We start from the raw sequence: 17,574 nt of genomic DNA, 5'->3' as shown, positions 1-17,574 counted from the left end.
TTCTGGGGACAGCCAGAGCCCCCAGGTCTCGCTGGGCCCAGCGAGGACTTATCTCCGCGCTCAGGAGGGCAGCAGGAAGGCAGCGAAGTGACCGCCATGGGCGGCTCTTCCTGCCCCGAAAGCCCCTTTTGGGAGCAGCAGGGGATGTGGCCACTGACTCAGGGGCGTCAATCACCCCTCTTCCCTGGGACTGCGGTTGCCCACCGGATTCTGGGGGGAATCAGAAATCAGGGGGCCGGGAGCATCCTGGGGAAGCCCCCGCCCGGCCAGCCCGGCCTCGGCTCGGGGCCCGCCCACCGCACACAGCACCGCCGCCCGGTCTCTGTGTGTGACCCACCACCATGCCATGCTGGTGGCACATCTGTCTCTGCTACAGCCACTGCAGGGGCGGAGGGACATGGCACCTGAAGGTCAGGCCACCCCGCAGAGAGAGTGAAGGCCAAGGCCCCGGGAGGTGAGGGCTACAGAAAGGCAGGGCCGGGCCCAGGCTGGGGCCCCCCTCTCCCTGCCAGCGGGTCTCTCCTGCAGCAGAGCAGGGGCCCGGGACCTGCCCGCCCCCATCCCCAACCCTGAGGATTCCTTCCCACCTTGCAGGCTCCCGACTTTAGTCCCAGTGCAAGGCACTTCCTCTCGGGGTTGCAAAGAGAGAACCCCAGGACTCTGTTTGACGAGCATTTGCTGGGCGTCCACCCCGGGCCCTGGTAGGTCAAGGCCCAGGAGAGGGACACCTAGAGGGCACTGGTAGGCTGAGGGGTCACCAGGCCCAACCCTGGGATCAGCGAAGTCTTCCTGGAGGAGGCAGACATCTGAAAGGGGAAAAGAGTTTGACCTGTCGCAAGGGGAGAGGGCGGCCTCCCGCCTGGGAAGCAGCAGTGCAAGGCCCTGGTCTGGGGGTGGGGGCAGCCAGTGCCCCCCTTGGGCCCGCCGGAGGCCAACATGGAGAGCAAGGGTGACCCAGCGGGCCCCATGAGCCACCCCGCCCTCAGGGTCCCTGCTGTCCAGTCTCTGCGCTCCATGTTGTGTGTATGTGGGGGGGAGGTTAAGGTCGTCCCCAAGGCAGTTCTGCAGAACAACAATCTTAGCTGGAAACCGTCACAGTTGGGGTTTCCTCCCCAGCGCCCCTCAGCCGGCCTCGGACTTATCGCTGCTCTCCAGCCGCCTCGCCCCCCGGCCCCTCCAACCACCTCCCCCGGTGATTCAGCAAATCTCCCCTCGCCGGGGGGAACAAGGCTCAAAAAATCACAATGTCAGATTACACAGCCCCAACCGTAGGGCAGGCTCCCGGCAGGGAGATAAGGGTCCCCCGCCCTCCGCCCTCGAGCCCCTCTGGCAGATAGACCTCTGAGGCAGCAGGGGGCCACTGCGGGGGTGTGGGGCGCAGGGGCCTGGCCTGGGGAAGTCAGGCCGGGGAGACGGGCCGTTTGTTGGGCTGGGCCCGGCCGCCCCGCGAGCGAGCGCTGGGCAAAGAGGAAGCGCCGCAGAGGACACTGGTGTTGCCATCGCCCCCACCCGAGGGGGAAAGCGAAGGGCGGGGGCCTTCTCAGAACCGGGTGGGAGGGGGCCCCCGCAGAGCCCTCCGCCCACGTCCTGGCCAGCACTGCTGCCGCGAGCTGCGCCCCAGCTGTCCCGGGCCGCTGGCCGAGGCGGGGGTGGGGATGTCATCCCAGGCCAGGAGCCTTGCACGCTGGCCCAGCCGTCCCCCAGGCCCTGGGGGCGTCTCCGGGGGGATCCTGGCTCCCTGGGCTGGAGTCAGAGGACACCCGCCCTGGGACCTCCCCACCACTTCCCCTCAGCAGACCTCGGGGCACGGCAGGAGGCTGGGCAGTGAGGCGTCCAGCCTGTGTAGTTCCGTCACCCTGGACAAGTCATTTCTCTACGCTGGGCCCCTTGTTTGTCCGTAAAACGAGAGTGATCACACACACACACACACACACACACACACACACACAGGGCCATCCTGTGGAGCAGCAGGCCTGAGTGGCCGGACAGTCTCTGGCGTCTGTTTCCCAGGCTTGGGGTCAGCATCAGGCTGGGACGGGGGTGCATGGTACGCAGGGAAGTCCCTCTCTTTCTCTGCGGCCTCGAGACGCGAAGGGATGGTCGCTGGTCCTGACGCGGTCTGCAGGCCCTTCTCTCTAGAACTTTGCAAAACGCATCGTTGGGTGTGTGCTCGGCCCAAGGTGCTGAGCCAGAGGCGCGAGCGGCCAGCCGGCCACACAGCTCGGCCACACAGCAGCCGCAGGGGGGAAGCACGAGGGAGCCCACCGCTGGACGCTGGACGGAGCGACGAGCAAACACAGTCCGGCCACGCCCAGGACGGACATCCTGACTCGGGCTCCGCGCGGACCACCCCGGAGGACACGGTGCTCAGAGAAACAAGCCAGTCGCAAAAGGACCAATGCTATACGATTCCACTTCTGTGAGGTCCCGAGGACAGGCAAATTTACAGAGACCGAGAGCGGACTGGTGGCGGCTGGGGGCAGAGGGCGGGAGAAACGGGCCGTCATCGTCCGCCAGGTAGAGTTTCGGTTCCGCGAGACGAACAGGGGTCTGGAGACGGAAGGCAGTGAGGATCGCAACAGTGCGAATGTATTTTAGGGCCACTGAACTGTCCTCTTAGAAATGATTAAAATGGCTAATTTCGTGTTATGTATATTTTGGCAGCATAAAAAAAAAAAAGCAGGTAGGTGCATGTGACCTTGGTGTTTGCTGAACAGAGGCTTGAGAACAAGAGCCCAACCCCGAACAGCTCAGGGTCCAGGGGGACGGGCGGGGCGGACGATGTCCCTGGACCGAGGCCTGAGGTCCCAGGAGCCGGGCTCTGGGCTGGAGCCGGGAGGGGCCTTCGGGGCTGCCGGGGAGCTGCAGAGAGGGCCACTTCTCTCCAGGGCTACGGGAAGCGCCCACAACCCCACAGTGAGGCCTCGCAGGCCAAGGATTCTCCCCGCTGATGCTGGTTCTGTTTGTCTTCACGTAGCTGTTTGTGCCACTCTCTGAACACGGTGCATGGAGGTCTCCGCCGCTTCCCCGGCGACACTCGGCAAATCAGTACCTTTCAATGGACGGACAGATGGGCGACGAACAAACGCACGGGGCCTGACGCTTCTCCACCCGAAGGGGCTGGGCCATAGGGGTCCGGGGCCGGGGGCGTCCCCATCTTCCCGCCGGGACCCTTCGGAGCCAGCCAGGCCTGCCTGAGCCCACGTGGGCTGCGCACCTGCTCCAGAACTGCATCCTTGGCCTGGGGAGAATACGGCAGGGCCGCAGCTCAGGGCCGCAGCTCAGGGCCGCAGCTCAGGGCCGCAGGGACGGCGCCCGGGGCGGGGCCGAACTCTACAGAACCTCTGTCCCGGGCTTTTGAACCCGAAGGTCAACCTTGTCGGCGAATCAGGGGTCTATCCCGGCTCCGCGGCCTGCTCTCCCCGGGGACCCCAGCCCCGGGCGCCAAGGTCACACCCTGGGAGGCAGGACGGAGCCTGGGGCGCAGGTGCGGGGTCCCTCATCCTCCCTCTTCACCTGCCCCCGGCCCCCACCTTCTCTCCTCCCCCTCTTCACCTCCCTTCCTTATTCCTAGCCCCCCCCTCCACGCCCCCGGTCTTCGAGGTCGAAACTGCTGAATTATTTGATTATTCGGGTCCCTCGTCCTGCTCCTCGCCTTCCCCGAGCGCCCCTTTTGCAGCGGGGACCCCAGCCTGGCGCGTCCAGGTGGGGCGCCGCCGCCGCCCAGGAGGACCCGCGGGCCCGCGGCCACCCCGCCCTGTGCGCGCCGCGCGGCGGGCGGCGCGGGCCCGCGGGGGTCCGGGTCGGGGACCGGCGCCCCCTGGCGGCCCGCGGGCGCGGTGCTCCCGGCCATCGCGGTCGCGCTCTTACGTTAACCATCATCGATGAGGCGTCTCCGTCCTCGAAAGGCGCCGGGAGCCGGCAAAGGAGATCCTGTCACCATCAATCCGGGGTTGCGGGGGTCCCGGAGGCACAGGGAGGGGCCCCTTCAAAGTAGGGGCGCACAGCCCCTCTTAGGTTGTCCCGAGCTGAAGGGGAGGGTGGGGACAGAGGTGTGGAGGGCTCTGGATTGGGGGTTGGGGGGGTACACTGTAAGGTTAGAGACTTGGCGTAGCGGAACAGGTCCCCCAGAATCTGTTAAAGGGCTTGGGTCCCCACCCGCCCCAGCAAAGGGGAGCCGCTGCAGGTCTGTGGCCGCACTGGGAGGGGGAGCCGCGCCCCTGGCTTCTGCTGGGGGCGGGGGCGGTGTAAGGCGATCGGGAAGTTCCTGAAGGGGGTGAAGCCCTGAGCCAGGGCGTGAGGGCTGCAGAAAGGGGGTGGGGCAGCCCCTCAAGACCAGAGCAGGTCTAGGGCCCGTGCTGGAGGATGGCCTGGGGGTCCCGGACGCCCCCATGACCCTGACACAGCCTGGCCTCACCCGGGGACGGGTTGTAAATGGCTGCACCCCTCGCCAGAGAACATTTAGTGACATCTGTCAAAATCACAGATGCACACGCCCTTTGACCCCCACAGTACCTGCCAGCTCCCTAGCCCAGGTGTGAAATGACACACGACAATGACTCATGGCTACATTGTGTTTACAGAAGGTTGGAAACAACCTAAGTACCCTGAGAAATCAATCGGGGTCCAACCAGGCGCCCGAGCTGTCTAAGAAAATGAGGAAGCGCCGAGCGGCTCGATGCGCAGTAATTTCCATGACGTATGGTCAGCGAGAAAAGGGAAGGTATGGGCCGGAGCACACCGAAGCTGCTGTTTGCGGGCGGCTTGTTTATAGACCGCTTGAATAGATCAGAGTCACACTGTGGTCTCCGGGGAAGCCAATGAGAACACGTGCGACCATTTATTAGAGGGGAAATGCAAGGATGAGCTCCTGCGGGTTAGCGGTTCGCTTTTTAAAGGGGATGGAGGGCAGATCTATGATTTCACTTGCAACGGTGTAGAGTGTCTCCGGAGGGACAAATGAGAAACTGGTGACGTCGGCCCCCTCCAGGGAAAAGTCGACCTTCGCGTCTGGAGAGGGAGGCGGACATTTTCGCCACGTGGATTTTGAACCATGTGCGTCCGTCCAGCCAGTGGAAGTGGGAGGCCCCGTGGGAGACTATGCACAGGGGCCAGGCCGCGAGACGGCACGGGCTGGGCGGGGGGCGCGGAAGGAGCGGGAGGAGAAGACGGACTCCTGGTTCAGGAGGGGGAGCGGACCCTGCAGCCCTGGAGGACGCGGGGTGCCGGGGAGAGCGGGGCTCGGGGTGGCACCCGAGCTCCTGGTGCGGCCATGCCCGAGAGAGGGAATCTCAGAGGAGGGGCGCTGGGGGAGCGTCTGGGGTGAAATGGGGCATGTCCAGTTTGGACACCATTGTCCCCCCCCCCACCATTGACTGTCCAGGATCCCCTGCACCTCCCCTTGGGAGGATTTCACCTCGGGGAAGGTGTCGGCAGGGAGGGCAGGTCCCAGCACCGCCCTCGCGTGCCTGGGTGAGCCCTGGGTGCAGACGCCTCCTTGGTCACCAGCTGCCTTCCCTGCCCAGCTGGCGAGGTGGCTCACCACACACGGGGCTGGGGAATCCTCTGGGTGATGAACGTGTTCCGAGTCGCGACTGAGGGGGTGACTACATCCATATATTTGTCAACTCATCAAACTATATACTTAAACTGGGTGTATTTTATTGCATGTAAATCGTACCTCAATAAAGTTGATTTAAAAGTGTGTATACACACACACACACATGCACCTTTATATATACATATATATGACATGACGATCATAGTCACACGAAAGGCAAGAAGGGTCTAAATGTGCTTTCATATTGTCACGGACGTGGTATAGGTACTAATTTATATTTGACTTCGATAGATCAGAGATTCACGTTATAATCTCTAGGGTAACCAGCAAAAGGGGAATAGAACGATAAGATACAATCAGTATAAAAGTGGAAGAGAGAGTGGGAGTGAAGGACAGAGAACAGAGGAGCCAAGCAGAAAACCAAAGTAACACGAAAGCGTGAAACTGAAATACATTGTCGTTACCTTAAATATGAAACAACTAAATGCTCTGGTCCAAAGACAAAGGATATCACACGGGAGGGAAAAACCATGACTACGGCCGGCTTACGAGAGACAGACCTAGAACGTAAGGATACAGAAATACCGAGAATGGAAAGATAGAAAAAGATGGACATTGCGAAAACATTGACCCGAGCGATTCTCCTGTAGCTCTGTTAGTGTCGCACGGCGTAGACTGTCCCAGAGATAAAGAGGAACATTTCGCGATGACGAAGGAGCCACCTGCCGGGAGCAGGAAGCATCTCGAAGTCTGTCTGTGCGGACATGAACATAACACGGCCTCGGTGGCCAACGAAGCGAAGCTGCCAACGCTAAGAGGAGAAACGGCCACGTTTGCGAGCGCCATGGGGAACGCGAACGCATCTCTCACGGAATGAGCGACCGATACACGTGACGCACACGCATGGGGAGGGCCCTGGGACGGTGCCCCTGACACCTGCGTGCGGCCCGCACAGGACTTCCTGACGTCCCTGGAACACCTGAAGACCGGCCACATGTTGGGTCGCAGGGCAAATCGTCACCGATTTCAAAGGAAGGACTGAAATCACACCGACGGTTATCTGACTGCGGCGGAATTAAGCTAGAAGTCAACAACAAAGATAATTTTCAAATGCCCCAATTTTTGGATATTAAGTGATAGACTTCTAAATAACCCTCAAATGAAAAAAAAAATCACAACAGCTGCTGGAAAATAATTTCAGCTGGGGGGGGGGAGGGGGAAGGGAGTGACACTATTCCGGGAAGTACAGACATTTAAAAGACCCTAGGAGAAGGGTCGCCTTCCGCGGGGTGCAGGAATTGTGTAAAACGGCTTCTCCCGCCATGACAATGAAAAACACAGGATGAACTTAAAAGACAAAAGCCTCTAGCAGAAAATAGTTTCATGAACTTGAGTTGGGAAAAGATTTCTTAGGACACCATAAAAGGAACCATCATCATCAAGAAAAAGGGGCGCTTCCGAGATGCAGGCAATGAACATTCTCTTCCTCGATCTAGGCGCTAGTTATGCAGGTGCATTCACCTGGTGATGGTCCAGCAGGATTCACACCTGCACACGCTTTCTGACCCTGAAGTTATCCTTCAGTTAATGAGTTCATTTCTCAAAAGATAGAGAGAGATGCCTCCAACACCTGTGGAGGGAGGGGCAATAGAGAGTTGGGGGAGAAGAGGCAGAGAGGCTGCCCCCTACCCTGGGGCAGAAGCAGGGAGAAGGTGCTGGCGGGGAAGGCAACTTCCTGGTCATTTGTTCCTTGCCTGCACTCTGCCTGGTGCCAGGGACAGTTCCGAGAGTTGGGGGGCTTAACGTGTACACAACTTTAGGGTCTTTCTTTAGGCCAATAATAATAATAATAATAATAATCAAGAATACAAAATTAGGTATAAAAGCAAGAAGCTATTTAGAATGAGAAAAAGAAATCATAGCAAATGTTAAACTCTATATGACAAATACAAAAAAAAAATCCAAAAGATCAGAAAAAAATACACATCAGGTCATCGTCAGACATCTCCTTACGGTGCCTTTCTCTACCCTTTTGGCTACGTCCTCTTTGCTGGTCCCCTCGCGCGGCAATGACTTTGTAACATCATTTTCTACAGGGAGATGGGAGGGATGATTGTTCAGGGCGGTTGGTCAAAGTCTGGCTTTCGTTATTGCTCGTTGAGAGCGCTTTCCTCAGCTCCGCAGCTTGTGACTGAGAACGTCGCTGCGAGATACGGTGAAATAAGCTGGGAGTGTGCAAAAAAAAAAAAAGGTTGCTTTCTTTTATTGGGAAGCGGACACGGGGTACATCACAGGCCGGGAAGCGGCCTGACGCCTCCTGGCAAGACCTAGGACAACGGTCCTGCCAGAGCTGGGCCCCGCACAGAATTCTCATTATTTCTATTTCGTGTGAATCCTATCAACCTCCCTGCCCCCTCCAAAAAAAAGTTTGGTTTATGCTTTAATGTTTATCCTTGCGTATTCTGCACGATCACATTTATTACCGACAGGCGAGAGCTTCCATTTTGACTGTCGATGAGAACCAAATCCTCTGCTCACAGGTTTTTAAAAATTGCGTCGAAATACACGCAGCATAAAGTCGACCATCTTGGCCATTTTTGAGTGAGTGCGCAGTTCGGCAGCGTTCACGCGTACACGCGGCTGTGCTACCATGACCGTCGTCCGTCCCTAGACCTGTTTCGCCTTGCGGCACTGACATTCCGTCCCCGTTAAACAGTTTTCCCTTCCCCCGGCCCCTGGCTTGCCTTTCCACGTCCTGCTTCTATGAATGTGACTCTAGGGACCTCGGATAAGTGGAATTTTACAGGATTTATCTTTTTGGGACCGGCTTAGTCCCCTCAGCGTAACGTCTTTGAGGTTCGTCCATGTCGTGGCGTGTGTTAGGACGCCCTGCCTTTTCAGCCCGGGCCGTGTGCCATCGTGAGATGGACCGCAGGCCTACCCATCGCCCCTCTGGGGATGCGTGCGGCCGCTTCCGCCTTTTGCTGTAGTGAATAACGCTGTTGGAACAATGGTGTGCACACGTGTTTGGGACTCTGTTTCTGATTCTTCTGGACGTGTCGCTCTAATTTTTTGAGAAGCCGTCATACTGTTTCCCATGGCAGCTGAACCATTCTCCATTCCCCTGCTTACAATTTGAAGAATTTTCCAGACTGGCCTCTGGGCCTGAGTGCTATACTACCTTTGGCCCTGGGCCTTCATATCACAACCCCGGGGAGCTGTCACAGAATGTGGTAAGAGTGAGCGTCCCCGAACACCATCGCTGCTCAGGATGGCTGCAAAAACTTCACGACACGTGAAGTGACCGCAGACCACGTGCGCGCATGCCACCCAACCCCGACTTCCCCTGGGTCGAGTCCCTCAGATACTGGTGACCACTGCCTCCCAAAACGAGGGCAGTGTGACCGAGGGCAGGAAAGAGCCAGCGGTCTTAATCAATTACAGTTAAAACATCTTACTTTTTTCAATTTTTATAAAAACGTGTGCCTGTGTGAACAAGATAAGGCACCTCCCAGGGCCTCGACAAAAGGCACCGGCCATTCAGGGGCCCCGATGCTTAAATGCTCTATGGCTCCGTCGTAACTATATCTCTGCCTGGCACATTGTTGAAAGTATTTAACTCGGCAACGCAAACTCCGCTTTAGAAAGAACCTTTGACATTCAGTCCTGTGTGTACGTAGTTTGATTTTGCTTTTGAATGACGAGTTGAGCAGGAAGGCGAGTGTCTTTTGGAACAGTCTGCCCCACTGGGGAGCAAAGGGAAAACTTGGAAACCTCTGTAAACACCATTCCGTCCCCATCACTTGCCGCCGAGCTTGGGGCTGTGGGAGGATTCCTGGACCCGCGCGAGCACCCTCGCCGTAACGCGGGAGAGGCACGGGCGCCTCCCTGTGGTCGCACCTGGGAGGGAACAGGCTGCTGACCCCGCCCAGCGCAGGCCTGCCCCGAGGCTCCGCTCCCCGAGCCCCGCCAGCCCTTTCCTCGTCCTCGAGCGGCCCCTCCGCCTTCTTCCCGGTGTCACGGGCGCCGATGGCCACCAGATGGCGGTGCTGCCTGCGGGATGCTCTGTCGCCCTCTCGTGGTTGAAAGTGAACACTACGCCTTCTCGCCTCCTCCCTCGGGTGCAGGGAGACTCCAGGGGCGACTGGGGATATTACGCACCCTCTGCGTGCTTCACAGACTGACCAGGGGCCCAGGGAAGAATACTCAGATTCCGGGGTCAAGAGGAAACATTTCCCAAAGTGCTCCTAGTCCTCGGTTAATGGAAGATAAGTCACCCCCTCCCCTCAGGTCGCCCCATAGAAGGGGCTCCCCAGCCAGTATTCAGTATTCGGACCCTAGAGCAGAGTCAGACAAGGGGGTTGCGGGGTGGCAAGGGGTGTCCGCTCGCTTCCCCAGCCTGCCCCATGGGATTCGGCCCTGTCAATCAGCCAGTGGCCCCTTTCCAAGGCCCTGCGGACAAGGCTGCTGTGTTCTCGACCAGGCAGCAGGGCCTGGACGCAGCCCGACAGGGGACAGCCCTAAGCTGGGCCCCGCGCATCCGGGAGGACCCGTGGAGAGCTGACTCTGTGAGCCCCTGGGGCCCGGAGGAGGGGCGTGCGGCGTGGCAGGGAGACGCAGGTGTGAGGCAGCTTGCAGGGAGGCAGTGAGCACGCACGGGGCCGTTTCCCCCGTCCTCCTGCCGCTCCGGGTGTCCTCTCACCCGCCGCCGTCTGTCTCCACCAATCAGGTGTGAGCTCTGCAGGGGCAGGGGCTCTCCGTCTTCCCCGCAGCGCCGATGAGCCTTGGGAAGCACTTGGTAAAGGGCTCTCGCGGGAACTCAGCCACCTAGGCCCGCACGTGGCACTTAACACGAGGGTCAGCACCTCGGAGAGAGCCCCCAGCCCAGGGCCAGGTCTGTGACCCCAAGGGAGGGCTCCAGGGTCTGCCACCCAGCGAACGACTTCCTGTAACTCCAGAGAAGAAAAACCGCCTGCTCATGATAGAAAACGTCACGATTTAAAAATGAATCCTGAAAATGCTTCAGAAACTCAAGGACTCTGTCCTGTATTATGGTCTTGCGGCTGCTGTAAGGAGATCTCACAAACTGGGTGGCCTAAAACCCAACAAAGATGTATTTCCTCAGCTCTGGAGGCCAGAAGCCCAAATTCCAGGTGACAGGAGAGTCACGCTCCCTCTGGAGGCTCTGGGTGAGGGTCTTTCCAGCCTCTTTCAGCTTCCGGCAGCCGTCGGCAGTCCTCAGCTCGCGTCCACACCGCTCCAAACTCTGCCTCTGCGGCCGCATGGCCTCCCCTGTGTGCGCGATCTCCTCTGCCTCTCTAAGGACACGCGTCGTTAGATTTGGGGCCCGGCTGCATCACCCAGGGATGTCCCTTCCTCTTGGATTCTGTGGCTTGATCCCAGCTGCAGAGGCCTTTTCCACGAATCAGGTCATGCTTGCAGCTTGCCGGGGTCGGGATGCGCTTGTGTCCCCCGGGCCCGCATTCAGTGCACGGCACGTCCTCGGTGTGTCTTCTCAGCGTGTAGCCCACGGCACGTCAGGGGTGAGGAGGGTGTGTGTGTCCACTGTCCGTCTTCCTCCTCCAGGAGGACCCGGGGCTAAGGCTGAGATTCGGCCTCAGACCCAAGCTGTCCCCGGAGGGCTGGCTCCTCTGGCTGTCTCGGGGGAGGGTCCGAGTCTGGGAAGAGCAGCTCGGCCCCAAGGGTTGGCGGTGAAAGGCGCACTCTTCAGCGTCCTGTGCCCAGGTGTCCTCGGCTTCTCCCTGGGCAGCAAAAGCTGGTTGCCAACACCCCAGCACCTTACAGCGGTTGCACCTCTGCTGTGTGGGGGTGTAGTGTACAAGCTGCCCCCCCCCGCCCCGGCCCTCCCCCTTCCCCATTCAGAGGTGGTGAGACCTGCAGAGACCCCCGAGGCCTTCTGTCCAGCGAGATGAGGGAACGAGGCTGGGGAAGGAGGGCCTGAAACCTGGCAGAGAAAGTGCCCCTCGACACACGGATACTAAGTGTACTTGTCGCCTGCAGTGAGGCTGCGATGTTTGGGGAAGTCACAGATACTTCTTTCACTGGGCTCCTGATCCTTCCCAGCCTCTCTCTGCTCCCAGCCTGGTGACACTGCCCCCCACCCTGCCCCTGACCTCTCTGCCTTGGATCGAGATAAAACTGAATAAATCTCTCCGGAGAATCTGCCCTGTGCACAGCCCCAGGCCAAGGCCTGGGAAGGCAGGTGGTGAACAGGGCACACTGGGGCCTGCCCCGAAGCTGCTTCGCTGGTGCAGGAGAAATGAAGAGAAACGGTGCCGCAGGCTCTGCGATGGGTGGTTTGGGTGCCACGGGCGCCGAGAGCGGCCCCGAACCCTCCAGGCGAGGCGGATGCTAAGCAGGACGCTGAAGGTCGATGAGGGGTCAGCCAGGGTGCGGGATGGGGCGTGGCTGGGGAGTCGCTGGAGACAGCGCCGGAGTGAGATTTCATTCTAGAGAGATCCCTTTAAAGAGGACAGATGACAGCAGACAGAATCGGGGGGTCACGAGACTGGGGGGCATGGGGCGCTCAGGACCTCGGTGGGATCACATAGTTTCTGGGTGGTTTGCGATCAGCTTTGCAAGTTCAGAAACGCATTATGTTCAATACCCAGAGGAAGGAACGCCACGTTCAGCTCATAAAATACATCTAGCTAAACCTGCATTTCAGATAATGCATAAACGCTTAGAATAAGCGTGACGCCTATATTACTGTGTATCCAAATTTAACTGTGTATCCAACATTTTATCAGTCGACTCTACCGATAGTGACAGTCTTCAGGACTGACTCACATGTACCAAACTCACGGGGGTCCAATGTAAACACGCCAATTTATTAATTTACCATTATAGGCAAGAGTAAAATATATAGCTGTTATTCAGAGTCTCCTTTCAGGAAAATTAAACCAACCACCAAAAAAGTCTGCTTGGTGAGCACAGAATGAGAGCGAATGAGAAGTTTAAAAGGAAATTTCATCTCAAGGCACGGAAATCCTGGCGAATTCTCCTGGCCTCACTGCCCAGAATCGGCCTTGGTGGTAGAATATGCAAGTTTCCACTGGAGAGGGCAGGTCAGGAGCCGCTCGGTCCTCAAGCGCAGCTTCCTGTCGAAAGACGAGGTTCCTCTGGTTCATCCGTCATTTACCGCCTGTCGATTCCTCCTTATGCTCCCGGAGGGGACCTTTCTTTCAACATTTCAGGGTGTCCAACTGTCTTCCAATTACAATATATTTTACTCATATTTCACATTTTTCTTTTTAATATTTTGTGGTCTTTGCAACCACTTATTTGGACTTCATAAATCCATTTAAATGATGAAGTAATCTTTTGGTTCAGAAATGATTTCAGAAACTTAGGGTATGCATATCCAAGGGGTTCCTTGCTCTTCCTGATTCTCTCTCAAATCCTCACATCCAGTCCCTCCGATTTTCACTGCCACGTCCCTGGCCCCTGGAAGCATCCCTTGCGTGGATGCCGCAGCCTCTCATGGATGCCGCGGTTGGTTCATCAGAGTCCGCTTCTGCCCTCTGACCCATTCTCTACACAACGGCCAGAGTTTTTTAAATGCATGGATGACATCACGGTGCTCCCTGCAAAGTCTCCCCATCGCACTCAGAAAAAGCCAGCCATCAGTTACATTCTTTTAGGACCTGACCTAGGTTGACCTCTAACCCCTCGTCCCTGCCCCCACTTTGCTCCCTAGAGTTTTACCTTCTGTTACTTTGTCGACGTAAGAAACATCCAAACCCGGAAAGAACTTTTATAAGATTTTATTTGGACCAAACTGACAATTGCCAGGAAGCAAGATCCCAACTGCTCTGGAGAGTGATTGTTTTGCAGTTTCTTTTGTGCACTTGAAATTAAGGAGGAAACATAAGGAAGATTAATTACATGGAGGTGGGGGACTGAGTTACAAAATAATTGAGGTTATGTGCTCTCTTGATGGTGGTCATTTCAAAGGTGTGTTAACCTAAACGCACAAAAACAATGGACAGGGCTTGCTAAAGGCACAGATAAGACTTTCACTAATTGTTACATGCCTGAGGTGGGACCACCCACCACGACCTGTCTCCTGAGGAATTATGAACAGATCATGCTGTGAGGTTACTTCCTGTAGAGGTCCACTGTCCGCTGATGCTGGAGCAGTGGCGGTTTTATTTTTGCAAGCTGCTTTTATACGAGAGCATGCTCGCTGGCGCAAGAGTTTCCCTTCGGCATAACAACACTGTTCCTCCTGCTTTTCCCAAGCTGCATTTTCTCATGACCTTCAGCTTGTTCGTCTGCCTGCGGCTACAGGTGTACTTTCTTGTTCTCAGAAAGGGTTTGCGGAGGCGAGGTCATCCTTGTTTCCCCCCGCAGATCGCAAGGACCTTGTCAGCTTACCGTCCGCTCTCCAAATGTCCCCCTCTCCTTTTAGTTTGAAGTCGCAATACATGCAGACCAATTTGACACTGTGTTAATTGTCATTGGAAGATACAACAGCTGACTGAAAAGATACAAAAAAGACAAGTAGGAAGCACAAAATTCCTGCCCAAATCCAAAAAGCATGTCTTAACATTTTAAACGGATGAAAACCTTGCGAGCTATCCAACAAGTTTTCAGCTAAAGCTTGAGGACTGATGGTAGGATCTTTTGCATTTTGAACGTCCAAAATCTCTTGATGCAAATTAGGCAAATCTAAGCTCAAAAGGTTATGGAATCAAATACCTTGTAAAAGAAGTCTAACCCTTTGCCAATCCCATCACGACTGGCTGTCAGTCACGTTAGTCACGCAGATTCCCTTGTTGGCAGCATGACAGCATAAACTCTCCCTCTTCTCCAAGGCCTCAACCTCATATCCAATCTGAACAACAACTGATTTTAGAGCATTTAACTTTACCTCTAATTTTAAGTCAATATCCTCTTGACTTTTCATGGCCATGGATGTATTATGGGCTAATTCATTTACAACACTGGCATTCTGAATGCTTTGTGACAATGTGACCGCGGCAGTAACTGCCGTGGCTACTAAAGACACAAAGACTACTAACCAGCAATGACCGGTCCCATAATTCTTTTGTCTCCGCTCAAGGAAGACTTCATTTCTAACAGTTTGAACACTGCTTTCATCATAGCAAAGCTCTTCCAATCCTGTTTGTAACATTATAAAACTAAGTTGATTCAAAACCAATAGTTCTGACCCTTCGTTGTGAGGACTCACACAATTAGTTACATTACAAGTGACACAAGATAGATTAAAGTCCATTCGAAGTACTCGTTTGTAATTGTCCAACTGGAAAGACACAGGGGAGGCAACGCAGGCTCAAACCGCATGGCGATGCTTGACGTTCAAATCTGCAGTCGATGAATCAGACAGACTAACGACGCCCAAGGCTGCGAAGGCACACCACTGGTCCTTCTGGATGCGTCCTTTTGGGGTGGTCGTCAAAGAGGCTATGCACCCTGCAGGCGTCAGCCAGTCTTTGAGCAACAAGGCGATGAGACCAGTCGTGCACCGTCTGTGGCCATCTGGCTGTGATGCCCCGAGGATGCAGAGGACGGGCACGCTCTGGCCGGTGCACCCACCCTTTCAGCTCCACTGACGCAACGTGGACACAATAAGGGATCCCAGGAGGACGCATTGCAGGCATCACCGCTATTGCTGCAGGTACTCAAACGTGTCCCACGGTCCAGCAAGAGTGGCAATACTAGCGCCCCCCCATGGCCGTCTTCAACTCTTAAGCATCCTGAACCCCAGTATGAGTCCCCACGCCCAGTGGTGCAGCCGATGACACCCCTAAGTAATTAATGTTCACCTACTGTGGTTTTACGTGGCCACAGTCGGTCAGGTGTGACACACAAACCCTGGCGCTGAATCGTGTCCTGTCCTTCTGAGGTCAAATGTTTACTCTCCTCCCTCGTGTGGGATTACATGCCTTCCGAGTCCCTCTGGACCGAGGAGTGATCTTCAAACGCTTCAGGAGAGGGATGAGCTTATCCGGGTCTGATCTATCCGCCATCTTCACAATGTCTAAGCAGCCTGTCAGGCAGCCAACGAGGTCCAAAGGCACCTTCAGGAAACACACACACGTGCCCCTGGGCCCACACTAAAACAGGATCCGGGCCATGCCGTTCGTTAGTTAACGGGTCCTTCCAACTACTGCTTGTGAATTCCCACAAGGGGACTAGAACCTTTCTGCAGCTGTTTGACCATCATCATCTGTGTTAAAAAAATTTTAAATATATTTTGAGGAGTTGTGGGCCTAACTCCCCCTTCTTGTTTTTGTATTTGAAGTCTCAGGGTGTGATGAGCTCGTTCCACAATATGTTGTCCTTTAGGATTATAGGGTAGACCTGTCACATATGTGATCTGGAATTTATGATAGATTTGTTGAAACGGCTTACTAGTCTACCCAGGTCCATTGTCAATTTCAATTTGCTTTGGGAGGCCTAGGACTGCACATGTTTGCAAGCGATGACTAATCACATGACTAGTGCCTTTCCCCAAAACGAGTGGTGGCGAAAATAAATTCTGAACTGTATCTACAATGGTATGTACGTAGGGAGTATGACAGAAGGATCCTAAACGAGTGACATCAATCTGCCCTATGTGATTAGGTAACAGTCCCCTTGGATTCCCTCCATAATGAGGAACAGGCAGATAAATTTGACACTGGTGATACTGCTTAACAATTTGACAAGCACTTTCCCTCGTCAGTCCAAATTGCTTCTGTACGGTAGATGCGTTTCGATGGTGTCCTTGACGACTTTCTATAGCTAACTGCGCAGGGGCGGAGCGCGCAGCAACCAGTAAGCAGTCAGTAAGACCAGCTCCGCCAGCGCGGGCAGCATGTTCATTTCCCTCGGCCAGGGCCCTGGGAGCCGTGAGTGAGCTCGTACATGCCCAGTGAAGCACAGGTCAGTCCTAGCTCCAATAAGCTTTTGAAGCTGTATGAATGGAAGGGGCTCCCGTCTGCAGTATGTCCGATAAAGGCGGTTTCAGTAACTGAAGTCTATAAATAAGCACCGTCTGAATAAATATTTACGGGTTGTTGCGGAAACAGCTCTGAAGCCCAGATTAAAACCAGTCATTCAGCTCTCTGAGGCTCTGGAGAACGTACCTGAGTGGGAATGGGGGGAGATGGAGAAAAGGAAGAAGGCGGAAAGCTGGGCTCAGGAGGCCCGCCGGCCGCCGATGGCGGTAACGGTGCAGTTTTATTTTTGCAAGCTGCTTTTATACAAGAGCACACTACTTGGCTCAGCAGTTTCCCTTAGGCATAACAACAGTTTCTTCTTCGCTTCCCAAGCCATATCTTCTCATGACCTTCAGCGTGTTTGTTCGCCTGCGGCTACATTTGAACTTTCTTGTTCTCAGAAGGAGTTTGTCGAGGCGAGGTAACCCTTGGTTGCCCTCGCAGACTGCAAGGACCTTGTCAGCTTATAACCTGCTCTCCACACTGTCCCTCCCTTCAGGGTCCCCCACAGAGCCACTTACCTAACCTCCTCCTCACCTCTGTCAGGTTTTGAGTAGTGCCCAGCACACAGTCGCTGTGTAATAAGTGCCTAAAAAACGAAGGACTCACACAGTCTCTCCCGAGCTTCCCGATCCCCAAGGGCTTTGCTTGGAGTCTTCCACGTGGAGGTGCGTTAGAAAACTCCTGATACGGACGCCCGCAAGAGAAGTCCAAGCCCCCAGGAAACCGCTTACCTGGACTCCAGCAGCAGGGAAATCAACTATTGCCGGTGCCCGCCCTCACAAGATGGCGGCAGGAAGTTTGTCTTCGCTCGGCACCCGTCATTGGGTAGAATGAGAGGAAGGGGCGGGGACTCGGTCTAGATCTGGTCCTTTATTGGCTGAAATTAGGGCGCGAAGGAGGGATGGAATCTGGCTTCCGCCCGACTGTTCATTGGCTAAAAATCGCCACGGCCCTCGGGTTCCCATTGGCTAACTTCGAGAGCTGGGCGGCATCCTACGATCCTCCCCAACGCGGACTGGTGGGAGAGACAGGCCCTAGCCC

General features: G+C 55.8%; 1 long non-coding RNA gene across 1 annotated transcript; it reads right to left on the bottom strand.

Annotated features, from left to right (window-relative positions):
* Positions 1-12,390: 12,390 nt before the first annotated feature.
* LOC118600353 lies at positions 12,391-17,568 on the bottom strand. Its single transcript, XR_004949935.1, has 2 exons — positions 17,052-17,568; positions 12,391-16,677 (listed from the first exon to the last, which is right to left on the bottom strand). It is a non-coding gene; the product is annotated as an uncharacterized LOC118600353 (long non-coding RNA).
* Between the last annotated feature and the right edge of the window lie 6 nt (positions 17,569-17,574).

The sequence above is a fragment of the Rousettus aegyptiacus genome, unplaced genomic scaffold (genome assembly GCF_014176215.1).
Source record: "Rousettus aegyptiacus isolate mRouAeg1 unplaced genomic scaffold, mRouAeg1.p scaffold_m13_p_3, whole genome shotgun sequence".
Lineage (NCBI taxonomy): Eukaryota > Metazoa > Chordata > Mammalia > Chiroptera > Pteropodidae > Rousettus > Rousettus aegyptiacus.
This window is presented reverse-complemented; position numbering and strand designations above follow the sequence as displayed.